This window comes from Natator depressus, chromosome 10, assembly GCF_965152275.1.
Source record: "Natator depressus isolate rNatDep1 chromosome 10, rNatDep2.hap1, whole genome shotgun sequence".
Classification (NCBI taxonomy): domain Eukaryota; kingdom Metazoa; phylum Chordata; order Testudines; family Cheloniidae; genus Natator; species Natator depressus.
This window is the reverse complement of record NC_134243.1, coordinates 8151972-8166854: the sequence shown is the minus strand read 5'-3', so window position 1 is coordinate 8166854 and position 14883 is coordinate 8151972. Positions and strand designations below refer to the sequence as shown.

The 14883-nt window shown below is 47.2% G+C and overlaps 1 protein-coding gene across 8 annotated transcripts in view; it reads left to right on the top strand.

Annotated features, from left to right (window-relative positions):
• The window catches only part of MPRIP (myosin phosphatase Rho interacting protein), a 172492-nt gene that overhangs the window by 39938 nt on the left and 117671 nt on the right, over positions 1–14883 (top strand). The window contains exon 1 of one of the 8 annotated variants that reach the window (XM_074965115.1): positions 3376–3520. The exons of the other annotated variants lie outside the window; for them this stretch is intronic. The gene's annotated coding sequence lies outside the window, so the exon portion shown is untranslated. Of the gene's footprint in view, positions 1–3375; positions 3521–14883 lie in introns of those variants that run through there. 8 annotated transcript variants of the gene reach the window in all.

Sequence of the window (14883 nt, the reverse complement as noted above, 5' to 3'; positions counted from 1 at the left end):
TACAGCCATGAAAAAAGCTAATGGGATGCATCAGGCGAGGTATTTCCAGTAGAGATAAGGAGGTGTTAGTACCGTTATACAAGGCACTGGTGAGACCTCACCTGGAATACTGTGTGCAGTTCTGGTCTCCCATGTTTAAGAAGGATGAATTCAAACTGGAACAGGTACAGAGAAGGGCTACTAGGATGATCCGAGGAATGGAAAACCTGTCTTATGAAAGGAGACTCAAGGAGCTTGGCTTGTTTAGCCTAACCGAAAGAAGGCTGAGGGGAGATATGATTGCTCTCTGTAAATATATCAGAGGGATAAATACCAGAGAGGGGGAGGAATTATTTAAGCTCGGTACCAATGTGGATACAAGAACAAATGGATATAAACTGGCCATCAGGAAGTTTAGACTTGAAATTAGATGAAGGTTTCTAACCATCAGAGGAGTGAAGTTCTGGAACAGCCTTCCAAGGGAAGCAGTGGGGGCAAAAGACCTATCTGGCTTCAAGATTAAACTCGATAAGTTTATAGAGGAGATGGTATGATGGGATAACATGATTTTTGGCAATTAATTGATCTTTAACTATTCATGGCCCAGTGGCCTGTGATGGAATGTTAGATGGAGTGGGATCTGAGTTACTACAGAGAATTCTTTCCTGGGTATCTGGCTGGTGAATCTTGCCCACATGCTCAGGGTTCAGCTGATCGCCATATTTGTGGTCGGGAAGGAATTTTCCTCCAGGGCAGATTGGAAGAGGCCCTGGGGGTTTTTCGCCTTCCTCTGTAGCATGGGGCACGGGTCACTTGCTGGAGGATTCTCTGCACCTTCAAGTCTTTAAACCATGATTTGAGGACTTTAATAGCTCAGACATAGGTGAGAGGTTTATTGCAGGAGTGGGTGGGTGAGATTCTGTGGCCTGCATTGTGCAGGAGGTCAGACTAGATGATCATAATGGTCCCTCCTGATCTTAATATCTATGAGTCTGTTCAAAGCAGGAGACTGGGAATTGAGGCTTCTGGGTCCTGACTCTTAGTGACTTGCTACATGTTCTTGGGCAAATCATAACCTCAGTGCAGTAGCTGACTCCTCGGTCTGGTAGAGATAATACTCCCCTTTTTCACAATGTGGCTGGAGTTTATAACACACTGGGTGTGAATAGTGGCTTGCAAAGGCATGTCCTCAGTTTTTTATTCAGCCCTCTGCAGTGATGGTGACACCATCACGTTAACTGCGAAGGGGGCAGGTGACATGCTTCCCTGGGGTTTCCTCCTGCCATATAAGCGTCCTTTTCTGTAGCTGCCTGGGAACCTGCTGTAGGAGAGGATTTGATTGTCAGCTTTGTCAAGGTGAGTCACCATTGTTTCGGTGGTGGATGCGTCCGTGACCTGCAGAACAAATCCAGGAGCAACAGGGGATGGGGGATGCCTTAAACTGTAAGCAGGTACCTGATACCCACTCTGGGAAGGTTCTGCTGTGAATAGCCTGTTAAGTAATGAACTGTCCATGCTTGGGCTGATGTAGATGGAGGAGGAGAGTGGGCCATGTTGCTCCGAGGAGGAATGGAACTAACATCTGGGCGTGAACCTAGTGTGGCCTGTTTGTCTCCTGTGCAATATAATTTTCTAGCTGTCCTTTAACACTTTTGCAGGGCAGGCAGTGGCCTAGAGCACGAGCTGGGAGTGGGGGGACCTGGGTTGTGTTCCTAGCTGTCCCCATTACTTGCTGTGTGACATCACATCACCACTCTGCCTGAAAATGGAAGTGTGTGTGTGTGTGTGTGTGTAACACCTTCATTTGAGACTTCCAAGATCTTAACAAAACAGGATGTGTTATCCCCATTTTACAGAAGGGTTCAGGAGATTGGAGTCTGGCACACAATAACACTCAGCTACCTCTTTGGAGCGTTGTGTGGATTAGTGATGTGCTCTGTAGATCAACCAAGCAACTGACGTGCCAGGGAGGACAATTTTGAACATGCTAACAGTTGTAGCTTCTCTTACTTCCTTTGGTCGTGAGTTTCCCATGTTATGAGTCCTCTGCACCAACAGACCAGGCTCTGCATGGTCCTTTCTTAGCTTTGGTTTTTGTCCTTTTGGTTCCAAATCTTCCAACTTGGTAGATGCTTCTAGGGAATGTTTCACTTTCTTGCTATGTCGTTTGTCTTGATGGCTGCTTGTAGAGCATGGTCGTCATGTTTCAAGCCAACTGTGCCCCTATTGAAGTCTCATGCAAGAAAGACTCCCACAGGAGTCCCATCTCTAGCCGTTCGTGCCCAATGAATGTGTATCCCACACTTAAAGCACAGTAGCTCAGCTTATAAATCAGGCTGTTTTCAATAGTGCCAATATAAGTACAATCAAACCAACCTCTCTACCCATGTTTGCCGATGACCTGAAAGTGGGAGGGCAGGTTGGACACTGGGTCTGAAGAGCCCAGAGGGAAAAACCAGGCCAGCTCAGCGTCTGGCAGCAGTTGGGAAAGTAAATGGATCACTGGGATGGATGTATAAATAGAAGAACAGAGGCCGGCTTGGAAGAGGGAGTTCTGGCAATGATCAAAGGGCTAGCGGGGTCACATCTGGAGTCCTGCACACTGTTTGGGGCATTGTGTCACCGGAAAAAATACTGAAGAATTGGAGAAGATAAAGAGGTTAACAATGATGCTCAAGGGTTAAATACACCCTGAAAGAGACTGTAACCTATAGAGATATATAATTAATGAAAAAACAACCCTTTTATTTAGAAGAGCAGATTTAAAAATGTCACTGTAAGCTGAGCTGCACTGTTAATTCTCATTATCATTCTTGTATGCACCATGATGCCTCGTCCACAATTTTTCTTTTAAGAACCCAAGAATTTGTGTTTGAGTTTTTAGATCAAAGCAGTTTTCTTCAGTCCTGGCACAGAAAGAAAACTCTTTGGAGGGGATTAAAAACAAGCCGTAAAGGTTTTAGTCTGTCCGTCCTTATTTTTTCCAGACATTTCACCATCTAAACATTTCCCAGCGCCCTCCTCCCAGTCTTTTGAGGAAATACAAAGCTTGAAAGCTTTGTCCAAAAATTGCTACAACTGAGTGTCCTTGTAAGTTGCTTTTGCCATGCAGCTTGGTTTTCCTGCTGCCTACAGTTGCCAGATCTCATACTTTCAGTTTCTGTTTAGCATAAAAGCTTTTGGCTTGACTCAAAGCATGTTTCACATTTAAAACAAGCTGAAACAAAAGGGCTTGACTGTAGTGGCTGTGAGAAAGGGTCAGATCTCTGTACGGTAATTCACTGGGCCCTCCAGGATCCCTACAACTTGGGGGCTTTTATCCACTGCCGCCTACTTGTTTCATGGCTTGCATCAGATAGACTCGCTTTCTGGACTCCTAGGCTTCTCCAGTTTAATTCTCCCCTGTCCAAAAAATGGAGAAAATATTCTCTCGCTTTATGCAGGGGAGGATGCTACTGTCCGGTAGTGATTTGTCACTTCAACAAGCTCTGCCTGTACTGAGCTGACTCTCTGCAACTTCCAGCCTCCATTCAAATACAGAGTAAGTAACGCATAATAACTTAAACTATTCCGGTACGTTACTGGGTTCTATGTTAATAGTATCAACTCAGGGAAAAATTCCTGGTCATTATTGTGGAGAGCTCATTGAGGACCTTTTGCTCAAGGGATGGTTCTTAATCCTGCCTCAGCACGGCAGAGATGGTCTAGATGACCTGCTGAAGTCCCTTTCCGCTCAACACTTTTGATTCTGTTTGCAGCAGCACTCAAAATGATCAGATACATAAGGAATGAGATGGAAAATATTATGCTATTGTACAAATCCATGTTAAGGCCTCACATGGAATAATACAATGTGCTGGCTGTTGTAGTCACCTCATCTCAAATCTTAGTTGAAAGCAGCTATCAAATCCCCCCTCATTCTTCTCTTCTGCAGACTATCTGAAAGGGGGTTCCAAAGAGGATGGATCTAGACTGTTCTCAGTGGTAGCAGATGACAGAACAAGGAGTAATGGTCTCAAGTTGCAGTGAGGGAGATTTAGGTTGGATATAAGGAAAAACTTTTTCACTAGGAGGGTGGTGAAGCACTGGAATGGGTTACCTAGGGAGGTGGTGGAATCTCCTTCCTTAGAGGGTTTTTAAGGCCTGGCTTGACAAAGCCCTGGCTGGGATGATTTAGTTGGGGATTGGTCCTGCTTTGAGCAGGGGGTTGGACTAGATGACGTCCTGAGGTCTATTCCAACCCTGATATTCTATGAGTACAGCAGAAATTTACAGGTGCTGAGAATGATTAGGAGTAGTAAGAGGGGACATAAAAATATAATAATGAAGAGAAAAAGCAAATTGGGAGGATCTGTTCTCCTTGTCTCCTAACACAAGGACAAGGTTTCAATGATATTCAAAGGTGGCAAATTCAAAATAGGCAGAAGGAAATATTTTTCATGCAGTGCTTAGGTAGCCTGTGGAACTCATTGCCACAAGATGTAATTGAAACTAAGAGTTTAGCAGGATAAGAAAAGATTAGCCATTAATATGGCTAATGAGCATATCCAAAGTTGTTTATAGTAAATATTTTTTTTAAACACCTTTGGACGGTTATAAGCCTTCATACCTCAGAGTGTAAGCCAATCTTTAACTATTGGGAGTTAACAGGAGACTACCCTGGAGTATGTATCTCATAACTGCTGACTGCAGGGTTCCTGGCACTTTCCTCTAAAGCATCTGGTGCTGACCACTGTTGGTCCATTTATTCCAGCATCTGTCTCCACTAACCTCCTTCATTTCTGGCGATTCCTTTACCAGTCAGTGGGTAAAACTTCAGCAGCAAACAGCTATTTCAGGAAGGTAGAGCTCTAGCCCTGAAACCCAACATGACTGGATTTACTAGATGCCCATGTCACTGCAGCTGCTGTTTTCTTTATAAGCATCTGCTCTGATACTCCGTCTATATCGTGAGATTTAATTCCAGGCCCTGAGCTTTCTGTAGTCTCTTAAAGATCCATTGGAATGTAGTAAGTGTAGGTGAATTAATCTTAATGTTTTGTCCAAATTCTCTCTCGGACAGGTATATTTTTACTTTCTCAAATTCTCCATTTCTGGCTTCAGTTGGAAAAGTTACCCTTCACTTCCCTGCCTAACAAAAGAATTGTCTAGCATTTGAAGCACTATCTAGAAACTCAAGTATCTTACAAATTAATCTATAGGAGGAGATTTCACTGGTTTAACGGAAGATTACAGGAAAAGTCCGGAATTGGGAGAGAGCAGTTTATCTAACCACCTCCTAATTAATGGGATGCTTTGATGATTTGGCCCAGTCTTACTTCCTGAAAACAATTCAGCCTTTTGTTGTCTTCTGTATGGCAAGTTTCAAAGCAGAGACTACTGTTACAGTGGTGGGAGGAATAGCAACAGGTTAAAATAGCTGTGTTCTTATTTCCTCTTCCCTTTTTGCTTAGTAGGGAAAGTGTGTGAGCTACAATGGATATATTTTTGTTTCCATCACAAGCCTTTTTCAAGGGGACTGAATAATGATTTTGTTTGGAAAAGTGGGTCTTTGATGCACTGAATAAAGTCTTAGGGATTTTGAAAACCTGAACTTTCTAATCAGACTCCCTGGACATCAGGATAATTAAGCAGCCATTTGTTTAAAAAATTGTATATATTCTTTAAGTGGAAGAAATGAAGCCACTTATAAGGCATTTATTGCCAGTGGAAATTTCAGAGCTGGTGGTAATGGCTCAGGTAATTGGGGGGTGGGGTGGGGGTGTGTGTGTGTGTGTGCGCAGCTATCCTCGGGTAGCTCTTTGGGGCAAGGACTGTTGTTTACTATCAGTCTCTACAGCACTGAACACAACAAGGCACAGGCCCGGTTTTCCTCCAGGCGCTATTGCAATATAAGTGGGAGAAAGGCAGAATAAAACAAATGAGAAAACTCTGCTCCACCCCCATGCCCTCCAGCCTCTACAAGCAGACACAGCTGACAAGGGGTCAAACCGGTTTCCATGAGAGAACCTGAAGTCTCCATTCCCCACCCCCAGTTGAGTAAGCAGGGTAGTGAAGATACTAATGTAGGCTAATGCTCTAATAGAAGATATCACTTGGGCATGGCCCAGCTGTTGGTTGGTGTCTGTCTGGCTAAGGCCAAGTGATAGGAACAATAAGTGATCGTAAAGAAAAAAATGGAAAGGCTGTTTTACTGGAGTACGCGTAAGGAGGGAGAAGCAACAAAATGAATACAATGGGCACCATTCATTGCTTGTCCATTCATCAGCAACCTGCTTGCCGTGTAAAACTGGGGGGAAGCCCAGCGCTGGAGTGACTTAACCCGGCCTCGATGTTCTCCCATCCATGCTGCAGAACAGCTGCATCGAAATGACTTTGAAAACTTCAAGGTCAGATCCTTGGGCGAAGGGGCAGATGCATGAGTGGGGAAAATGAGATTCCAAGAGTGCATTTGGCAGCTTCCCCTCTACACTGCCCCCTACTGTTCCCAGCAAGCTAAGCTCATCTGTGCAGAAACAGCCTTCTTCATTGCCTTCCAGCTCTGCTGAATCTCCGGCTACCTCTGGTTTGGAGGCTTGTAGCTGTTGATAGTGTCTGCTTCCCATTTGAAAATGGAAGCATTTAAGAAACCATGTTCCCTTGGCTGGCATGGTCCTGTCTCCTTTGGTATTGTGGGTCCTGTCTACATTGGAGAGCGCTGGGGAGTTGTAACCCCATGATAGATATCCTGGGCTGGGAAAATGGAAATTACTGTTGCAAAATGGAGTGGTCTTTGGTGATTACTCCTGAGGGAATTTTGCGCCAAAACATTTAAAATTCTGTGCACAATATTTTAGAATTCTGCAAAACTCTAAGTTTTATTTGTCAATAAATGAATGTGGAGGCTCCAGCATGGCAGTGGGGAGCACAGGCCATGCACCCCCCTCCCTCCGCCCCAGGACACAGACTCAGCGGTAAGGCTGCACCAGACCCTGACACAGCACAAGACCTGGGCCTGCCCCAGAAACACCCCAGGCCCTGCCCATCTGCGCTAGGTGCACCGGGTGTGGGGCAGGCAGGCTCAAGCAGGCTGGATCCAAGTATGAAAGGGCTCAGTGTGGAGGGATCCAGGTGTGGGGTGAGAGGTTCTGTGTGGGACAGTCTGGGTGCAGGCAGCTCAGTGGGGGGTCTGTGTGTGGGGATCTGGATGTACATAGGCTCATTGGGGGGGTTCCAGGTGTAGGGGCAATGGGGCTCTGCAGGGGCTTCCAGGTGAATGTGCTCGGGGCTCAGTGTGTGGGGGTGTCTGGGTGCTAGGGACTCTGGGGGGGGTCTTGGTGCAGCTAGTTGGAGGTTAGTGATGGTCGGGTCTGGATGTGGGGGCTCAGGGTGGTTTAGGGTGGTGGGGTTCATTAGGGTGAGTGTTTTGAGTGCAGGGAGCTCAGTGGGGGGTGGTCTGGGTGCAGGGATGGAGGTCTGGAGGCAGAGGGTCTGGGTTCAGGGGGGCTCTAGATGCAGGGGTTGAGGTTCAGTGGGGTGGGGGTTCGGGTTATGGAGGGCTAGGGGGGTTCTGGGTGTACGGTGTGAGGCTTGGTGGGGATGTCTGGGTATGGGAGGTCCGGATGCAGGGTGGTTGAGTGGATGGGGGAGCAGCCCCCTGTACAGTGACCCTTGCCCCTGCAGCTGAGGGGGCAGGAAGCAGGACAGGATGCTGAGCTTCATGCAGCTGGGGGAGGTTTCTGCGGGTGGGTCTGACACCTTGCAGGGGAAGAGGAAGTCCTGTCCTCTCCAGCCCAGCTGAAACTAGCAGCTGATTCCAGTGCAGGGTAGGAGCCACTGGCTGGGGTGTCCCCAGCCCCGGGGTGATTTACCTCTCCTCCGACTGCTCCGGCAGCCTGAAATGATTTGCCTGCCCTACTAGGGAGGGGTGCCTGACCACTCTTGCAACTTTCCTGTCAGAAAGTCATTTTTCTGTGGGGAAGCAAAGAAATCTGCGGGGGACATGAATTCTGCGCATGTGACGTGGTGCAGAATTCCCCCAGGAGTAAGTGATTGATCCAACAGGAGGAGGAGGGGGTGGGTTAATTGCGAGGCAAACCTTATTTAAATTTAAAAGTGCCTTTCAGAGGCCACGTTTGCTCATCATTGACACTTAATGTACATGAATTGGATACATGTGACTATCTTTTGGGATGGGAAGAAAGGGAGAAGGGGGAGTGTGTGGGGGTATCCACTAGACAAACTGCTGACTAGCAGGGGTAGCGAATAGGTTGCAGCTGGCTCCTCTCAAAACCCCGTTTGTGACACTTACAACTGCTCATTTGACACAGCTATTTTTAATTTCCCTAGTGGACGGTTCACAAACCCTTCGCATCACCCTTTCCTGTCACCCCCATGCTGCTCCTCCCCCCAGCCACACATTTTCCAACATCCTCTCCATTTCCCTTGGGTCTAGAAGGGGGGGCAGCCCCCTTTAGTTTTTTGGGAGGCTCTGGGAGTATGTGTAGGCCTTGACCATTCTGGGCCTGTGTGTGTGTACATAGAGCTGGGAAAATGGAGAGATAAATAAATACTCAATTAGGCAGGCGTCCAAGATTCGGGGAGGGGGAGGGCACGAGAGAGGGGATGTCCAAATTTTGGAATGCCTGAGAAAACTGCAGGAGCCTAAGGCAAGCTCTGAGGTTGTGGGCTTCCCACAGACTCTAAGGCCTACACTGAGCGGGGAGGGGCAGAGGCCTGGGAGCTGAACTCCATTCCCACATCAAATGTTAATAATGTGAAGCTAAAACTCTGACAGCAGGAACATGTGACAAAGGAGTAGCTTCCCCGTCCGAGCCTTTGTCCTCATCCCTGAAGGAAAGGGAAAGATCCTGTCAGCTTGGGCAAAGAAAGGATCCCCTGTCACATTTATTTTCTCTTTGAGGGGAGAGAGCAGCATTTATTGCGTTAAATACTGTGCTGGGGGGGAGGCGGGAGGATGGCAGATCTCCAGGCTGAACAAAGGCAGGGTTTGGGGTTTTTTCCCCTCCCCTTTTTCCCTTTGGAAATGCTGTCTCGCTCTCTGCTTCATTCTGAGCCTTTTAGAAACGAGATCCCTTTTTCTGCCCAGAGAGGGAGAGCACAGTGGTGATGTCTGTATCATTTTATTTCCTATTCAAAGGGAGATATGCATTGGTAACATCTCAGTTTCTGAACTGATTCAATAGTTCACGCGTAGTGGCTGCTGTCAGGGAGGCAGAAGTGGGGAAGGCCCAGAAGCCCTTTGTGTTTGACGCTGGCGGGAGTTTGGATGCTTGGAGGTGGTAGGAAATAGAAGGTGGGATTGCAAAATGACTGCCCAGATCAAGCCACTTCCTCTGTCCCGTGTCTGTGTGATAAGTCGACTTGGTTTAAATCACTGTGATTTTTTTAAAAAAAATCACTGACTCCTTATGGTTCCTTTTGTAGTTTACTAATGAAAAATTTTCATTCTCACTTTTGGATATGAAAGCCAAACTGTGTACTCTGTTCAAGCTACAGCATGGCTTGGGTTTAATAAATCACTTATTCAGAGTCTTCATTTCTGTGTTATGGTAACCATTAGTGAATGTTATATTTCTGGTTTTCCAGACATAAATTATTCATCAGATTATGTGGAAGGTAAAAGTTTCTATTAGAGTTAAAGGGACACTGTCAGGTTTAAAAACCCTGGTTTTAACACACAGATGTTTTTGCCTCCCCTATGTTTTATGAATAGGTTTGGAAGGATTAGTTTTTTTTTATCAGTAAATGTTAGTAAGCATCAATTTCACGATCTGCACACAAACGGTTGTAATCACTAGATATCTACGTGCTTGACAAATGAGGTCAATATCATTATTCCCATTTTGCAGATGGCGAAACTGAGGCACAGAGGTGAAGTGACTTGCCCACGGTCACCCAGCAGGCCAGTGGCAGAGCTGTGACTAGAACTCAAGTCTCCTGAGTCCCAGTCCAGTATGCTCTATCCACTGGGTCACACTGTCTCCCTGGTTAGATTGGAGCTGTAAGTGGCCCATGCTCCTTTTGTGGTCCAAAAATGGATCCCTGTGTGCATATAAACCTGGCCACGCTTTGTCTCTTGTCTCTGGAGGGCCAAGTCTCTTTATAAAACTCCTGTCCCTTTAAAGGGTTACCCACTATGGTTTCTTCTGGATAAGGCCAGAGAGCTAGCGTGGGGTGAGGAGAGGGGCGTATGGGACCTGGGTGTCTCTACTCTACAGTCTGTGGGTGGGTTTGTCAAATGTGGTGTTGGTGAGTCATGTCCTCTCCAGTATCGGCAAGAATGTGTTGTCTTTTTTTGGCACACATCTCTGTGTTGCCCTATATATTTGCCGCTTTTTGAAAAGGGCTCCTGGTTTTCTGTTCTGATGCTCTGTTGCTACAGATGCGCCAGCACCTGTTCCCCTGAAGCTCTTGGCATTCCCTCACTGCCCTTTAGGCTACCTGAGGGGTGTCCTGACCTGTCGGGGAGAGCACGCTCCTCCCAGCCTTCCAGCCACGCCTCCCAGAAAAGAAGTGATTTGTGAATAGTATCTGAATACTTGTGTCGATGTTCCCTAAGGAAGGTAGAAGCCAGTATGCAGTGATCTCCTGGCCCGATTGTGTGTCTCAGTGAATGTGCTGAAACAGACGATGTTTTGTGGGGAGGGAGGGGTGTCATTAAAGTAATTCAGCACCCTGGGTACACCGTGCCCCAGGGGCACCCCTTGTCTCAGCCCCAACCCTTCACCATGGCCCTGCACCCACTCGGTGTAATGTCAGGGGCAGTAGCATGAGGCAGGAGCCCTTTTTATTCACAGAAGTGGCAGCAGGTGGTCTCTACTCCCCCCAGGAGAGGTAGGGGTGGCAGCAGCCCCTCCATCACTCAGCATCTACCTGTCTGCTGCGGTATCTGCTTGGGTTGGGGGGCTGGTCTCTTCTCCCGCTGGCCCGCATGGAGTCCACAGCTGGTGGGGCCCTGGAGGGTCGCAGGTCTGGGGATGAGAACATTGATCTGACCCAATATGGCCATTCCTATGGTCCATCTAGCCCTGCATCTTGTCTTCCACCAGTGGCCAGTACCAGATGCTTCAGAGGGAGTGAACAGAACAGGGCAATTATCAATTGCCGGTCATCCATTCCTAGCTTCCGGCAGTCAAAGGTTTAAGGACACTGAGAGCATGGAGTTGTCCTTGACTGTCCTGGCTTATAGCCATTGATGGACTTATCCTCCATGAACGTATCTAATTCTTTTTTTTAACCCAATTAACTTTTGGCCTTCATAACATCTCCTGGCACTGAGTTCCACAGGTTGACTGTGCATACTGGTCCCAGTACAGATCTCTGGGGAATACTGCTATTTATCTCTCTCCATTCCGTAGACTGACCATTTAGGACACAAAGGGTAGCAATATCTTTTAACCAGTTACTGATCCATGAGAGAAAAGGAGGACTTGTGGCACCTTAGAGACTAACCAATTTATTTGAGCATAAGCTTTCGTGAGCTACAGCTTATGCTCAAATAAATTGGTTCGCCTCTAAGGTGCCACAAGTACTCCTTTTCTTTTTGCGATACAGACTAACACGGCTGCTACTCTGAAACCTGATCCATGAGAGGACCATCTCTTTTCAGCAAAATAAGGAGCTATGGGATAAAGAGCCTTTGGTGAGGGACCTTGTCAAAGGCTTTCTGAAAATTCACTACATTGACTGCACCACCCTTGTCCCCATGCTACACCTTCAAAGAAGTCTAATACAGTAGAACCTCAGAGTTACGAACTGACTGGTCAACCACACACCTCATTTGGAACCAGAAGTACGCAATCAGGCAGCAACAGAGACCAAAAAAAAAAAAAAAAAGAGCAAGTACGGTACTGTGTTAAATGTAAACTACTTTAACCCCCCCCCCCTTTTTTTTTTTTAAAACAGATTTGACAAGGTAAGGAAATGGTTTCTGTGCTTGTCATTTAAATTAAGATGGTTAAAAGCAGCATTTTTCTTCTGCATAGTAAAGTTTCAAAGCTGTATTAAGTCAATGTTCAGTTGTAAACTTTTGAAAGAACAACCATAACATTTTTTTTCAGTCAGGAACAACCTCACTTCTCAAGGTTTTTGTAAGTCTGAAGTACTACTGTAGCTTGGTGTGGCATGATTTCCCTTTACAAAAGCAGTGTTGACTCTTTTTTCCCCAACGTCTTGTGTTCGTCTATGTGTCTGATTAAATCTGTTCTTTCCTGAGGCCCATTTGAGAAGTATGGGGCAGTTTGCCCCTCTCAGAGCGATTTGTTTCAGGCTCTCTGCAGACTCAGGCAGAGGCTACTGTATCAGCTACACTCAAGCTATGCCTTCAAATTTATCTTTGCAACCATGAGGGCTTAAAATTTTCTTCTGGAGTGAAAGCTGTGATTGTGATGTAATCATTTGACTCTGGGAGCTGGAACCCTAGATCTATGCCTTAATCTGGCCCTCTGTATGTATAATATGTGCTTCTCTGGAAGTAAACCTAATGATGTCCATTGTGAAGTGCTTTTTACCCATAGAGCTGATTAATATATCCCATACCCAGGTCTGCCCCACCCCCTGCTTTAAAGAACAAGGGATCGCATGGGACCAGATAGAAAGCACTAGCACCATCTGCAGCTAGCTTCTGGCTGTTTCCATACTGGAGGAGTGATGGCTTGTTGTGTGTTTAGCAGATGCTCTGACCTGCAGGGCCAATGCCTGCACTGCCTGCCTGTTTCAGGGAGCTGCCTCCCAGAGCAGCATTACCAGGTGTCACCTTATCGAATAGGTACCACGTGACCTGCCTTGGAGACTAAAGATGTTGTCTTTGAGTAGTTTTAAGGCAAGTGTGTATCTGCAGGACATGTGACAAAGAGCGAGCGGCTGCCGGCAGCTCCTGGGGCTCCCCAGCCCCAGGTTAGACTCTCCCTCCTGGAGCTTCTGGTGGTCTGATGCTTCCGGCAGTTTTCATAGCGTTTGCTTGCCGTGGGGAGCTCTGTGGATCAAGGCATCGCGGGGGCAGGCGGAACAGGAAGGGACAGGCACACAGATTGATCTCAGATGTCCCCTCAGCATCCTGCCAAGGACAGCAGCAGCTTACATAAGATTTTCACCAGTTGTGTGGCTGCAGCTGGCGTGAAAGGGGATGGTGGGTGGGTGGGAGGAATGGGGGGAGGTGGCAGTGGGAGCAAGTACAGTCTGTCTTTTTGCTAATCCTAGTTCAATTTACCACCAGTAAAAATGGCATTACAGAGCCCCGGGGTGGCAGGGAGCCAAGAGATCTAGTTAGGGTTTCAGTCCCCTCTTTCACCCACTCTCCCTTTGGGGGAGGGCTAGCAGTGGTTATGGACTGAGCAGATGTCTGCAGGATGAGGAAGCCTCACGTGCCCTGCTGGGTTGTTGCAGTACGTAGGCTGATGCTGCCATGAGGAATCCATTGGCTTAGCAGGCTCACATCATAGGTCATGCATCCATTCTCGTGGATGCTGGCGGCAGAAAGGCCCTGTTGGCTCACTTCTAGTCTATTCCACCTGCCAACTCAGGATTGTTCCCCACGGCTGCGTCCAGGCTAGTTTTAAGTGTCTCTCTTAATTTCAACTTCCAGAGAGTCTCCAGAAGTCCCTTTACTAAAGGGCCCTTCTACAAAGGCAATGCTAAGCAATGCAAGTTGCCTGGTGAGAGATCATGGGGCCTTATTTTACAATAAGGCCTGGGACTCTGTTCCCCTCAGTGCAGTTATCTGTGAACTGTCTTGACCTCTTGGGGATGCAGGATGCAAATACTGGCTGGCTTCTTGGGTAACAGCAGGAAAATTCCACCCCGGGATACGGGGGGTAGTTCCTGTAATTGGGATGTTACTCTTGGCCTTCAGGTAATAGACCATAATGAAGGCAACTGGTTTCCCTGGGGGCCAGTTCTCTATTGCTGTTGACTTCCCATCAGCCAGTACTTGTTTCCGTGTGGCCTGATGTGTATCTTTTCCCCCTCCCCATCGCCTTCCCAGCCATCTGTATGTCTCTCCAGTCCTCCTTCGCTAGCCACAAGTCTCTTCCTTCATCTTCCTGGCTACTCTTTGTGGCCACCTTCTTCAGCCTCTGCTCCCTAAGCAGCAGATGCCCACTGCGTGCCGCTCCCCTGACAACTAGGGTGGTGCTGGGAAATGCGCTCAAGTGCCTTTGAGCTAATACCAGCCCAACGCTCTCTCGCTGCCATGGCCTTTGCCCCTGCTCTGGGGTTGGTCCCTTGGGCACGAACTAAAGATGTTTCAGACCGATTTGGTACAGAAACCAGCTCCTCACTTTTCCCTCCTTCCTGCATCTGTAGACTTCCCTTGTGTGTCCTGTCAGTTGGGACTGGCAACTCCGAATGCATGGCAGTAAAACAGAGCGCTGATTGTTTCAGCTCGGTTTCCATGTTGTCTCACACCCCGACAATAGCCTTGTGTGCTGGTTGGTTGTCAGCCAATTAACTTGCTCCTGGGAGCTGCCCTGTGCATTCGGATTGGCCAAAAGCATCCCATAATTGTTACTTTTATCCTGCTGCATAGTGCTGATGGGCCGAAGTTAGAAAATTCCTTCTGGACAACGTTCTTGTGTAATCGTTTGTCCTGGGTCCCCCAGAAAGGGCATAGGTTGCTACATGGAAAGACATAGGCAAGAGCAATTGTCTAGATGCTGATTTGATTTATGCTCTGAGTAATATAAGAGTTGGAGTGGGAGTAAATGCAGGACATTGTCTACCAGCTTTTCTAGACGGTGCCAGGGAGTAACTTTGCTTGTAGCCGAGTTCTTACCTCTTCTCATAATCTCCACTGTCTTGTGTTTTTCCACTTAAGCATTATGTAAGCCTGGCACAAAAGCCCAGAAACGAACTTTTGTCGTACACTCTAATCCTGTTTAAAGTAATCGCCTGAGATAGATCCCT